This window comes from Eptatretus burgeri, chromosome 2 (assembly GCF_056783735.1).
Source record: "Eptatretus burgeri isolate ZD-2024b chromosome 2, Ebu_testis_v1, whole genome shotgun sequence".
Lineage (NCBI taxonomy): Eukaryota > Metazoa > Chordata > Myxini > Myxiniformes > Myxinidae > Eptatretus > Eptatretus burgeri.
In genome coordinates, this window is record NC_140962.1 from 129,747,670 (window position 1) to 129,750,169 (window position 2,500).

General features: G+C 53.2%; 1 protein-coding gene across 1 annotated transcript in view; it reads left to right on the forward strand.

Annotated features, from left to right (window-relative positions):
* The window catches only part of LOC147033110 (casein kinase I), a 110,889-nt gene that overhangs the window by 73,758 nt on the left and 34,631 nt on the right, over window positions 1-2,500 (forward strand). The window lies entirely within an intron of this gene.

The window sequence follows — 2,500 nt, forward strand, 5'->3', positions numbered from 1 at the left end:
CGTCTCTGTCTCTGCGTCTCTGTCTCTCTGCGTCTCTGTCTCTCTGCGTCTCTGTCTCTCTGCGTCTCTGTCTCTCTGCGTCTCTGTCTCTCTGCGTCTCTGTCTCTCTGCGTCTCTGTCTCTCTGCGTCTCTGTCTCTCTGCGTCTCTGTGTCTCTGTCTCTCTGTGTCTCTGTCTCTCTGTGTATCTGTCTCTCTGTGTCTCTGTCTCTCTGTGTCTCTGTCTCTCTGTGTCTCTGTCTCTCTGTGTCTCTGTCTCTCTGTGTCTCTGTGTCTCTGTCTCTCTGTGTCTCTGTCTCTCTGTGTCTCTGTCTCTCTGTGTCTCTGTCTCTCTGTGTCTCTGTCTCTCTGTGTCTCTGTCTCTCTGTGTCTCTGTCTCTCTGTGTCTCTGTCTCTCTGTGTCTCTGTGTCTCTGTGTCTCTGTCTCTCTGTGTCTCTGTCTCTCTGTCTCTCTGTCTCTCTGTCTCTCTGTCTCTCTGTCTCTCTGTCTCTCTGTGTCTCTGTCTCTCTGTGTCTCTGTGTCTCTGTGTCTCTGTCTCTCTGTGTCTCTGTCTCTCTGTGTCTCTGTCTCTCTGTGTCTCTGTGTCTCTGTCTCTCTGTGTCTCTGTGTCTCTGTCTCTCTGTGTCTCTCTGTGTCTCTCTGTCTCTCTGTCTCTCTCTCTCTCTCTCTCTCTCTCTCTCTCTCTCTCTCTCTCTCTCTCTCTCTCTCTCTCTCTCTCTCTCTCTCTCTCTCTCTCTCTCTCTCTCTCTCTCTCTGTCTCTCTGTCTCTGTCTCTGTCTCTGTCTCTGTCTCTGTCTCTGTCTCTGTCTCTGTCTCTCTCTCTGTCTCTCTCTCCCAACCCCCTCTCTCTCCCACTCTCTCTCTCCCACCCCCACCCTGTCTCTCTCTCTCTCCCAACCCCCTCTCTCTCCCACTCTCTCTCCCACTCTCTCTCTCCCAACCCCCTCTCTCTCCCACTCTCTCTCCCTTTCCCACCCCCCATCTCTCTCCCACCCCCTTATTCTCTCTCTCTCTCTCTCTCTCTCTCTCTCTCTCTCTCTCCCTCTCCCTCTCCTCTCTCCCTCTCCCTCTCCCTCTCCCTCTCCCTCTCCCTCTCCCTCTCCCTCTCCCTCTTCCTCTTCCTCTCCCTCTCCCTCTCCCTCTCCCTCTCCCTCTTCCTCTCCCTCTCCCTCTCCCTCTCTCTCTCTCTCTCTCTCTCTCTCTCTCTCTCTCTCTCTCTCTCTCTCTCTCTCTCTCTCTCTCTCTCTCTCTCTCCCCCGTCTCTCTCCCCCGTCTCTCTCCCCCGTCTCTCTCCCCCGTCTCTCTCCCCCGTCTCTCTCCCCCGTCTCTCTCTCTCTCTCTCTCTCTCTCTCTCTCTCTCTCTCTCTCTCTCTCTCTCTCTCTCTCTCTCTCTCTCTCTCTCTCTCTCTCTCTCTCTCTCTCTCTCTCTCTCTCTCTCTCTCTCTCTCTCTCTCTCTCTCTCTCTCTCTCTCTCTCTCTCTCTCCCCGTCTCTCTCCCCCGTCTCTCTCCCCCGTCTCTCTCTCCCGTCTCTCTCCCCCGTCTCTCTCTCCCCGTCTCTCTCTCTCTCTCTCTCTCACTCTGTCTGTGTCTCTCTCTCTCTCTCTCTCTCACTCTGTCTGTGTCTGTCTCTCTCTCTCTCTCTCTCTCTCTCTCTCTCTCTGTGTCTCTCTGTGTCTCTCTGTGTCTCTCTGTGTCTCTCTGTGTCTCTCTGTGTCTCTCTGTGTCTCTCTGTGTCTCTCTGTGTCTCTCTGTGTCTCTCTGTGTCTCTCTGTGTCTCTCTGTGTCTCTGTGTCTCTGTGTCTCTGTGTCTCTCTCTGTCTCTCTCTGTCTCTCTCTGTCTCTCTCTCTGTGTCTCTCTCTGTGTCTCTGTCTGTCTCTCTGTCTGTCTCTCTCTGTGTCTCTGTCTGTCTCTCTCTGTGTCTCTGTCTGTCTCTCTGTCTCTCTGTGTCTCTGTCTCTCTGTGTCTCTGTCTCTCTGTGTCTCTGTGTCTCTGTGTCTCTGTGTCTCTGTGTCTCTGCGTCTCTGCGTCTCTGCCTCTCTGTCTCTCTGTCTCTCTGTCTCTCTGTCTCTCTGTCTCTCTGTCTCTCTGTGTCTCTGTCTCTCTGTGTCTCTGTCTCTCTGTGTCTCTGTCTCTCTGTGTCTCTGTCTCTCTGTGTCTCTGTGTCTCTGTGTCTCTGTGTCTCTGTCTCTCTGTGTCTCTGTCTCTCTGTGTCTCTGTGTCTCTGTGTCTCTGTCTCTCTGTGTCTCTGTCTCTCTGTGTCTCTGTGTCTCTGTGTCTCTGTGTCTCTGTCTCTCTGTGTCTCTGTCTCTCTGTGTCTCTGTGTCTGTCTCTCTGTGTGTCTCTCTGTGTCTCTGTGTCTCTGTCTCTCTGTGTCTCTGTGTCTCTGTCTCTCTGTCTCTCTGTCTCTCTGTCTCTCTGTCTCTCTGTCTCTCTGTCTCTCTGTCTCTCTGTCTCTCTGTGTCTCTGTCTCTCTGTGTCTCTGTCTCTCTGTGTCTCTG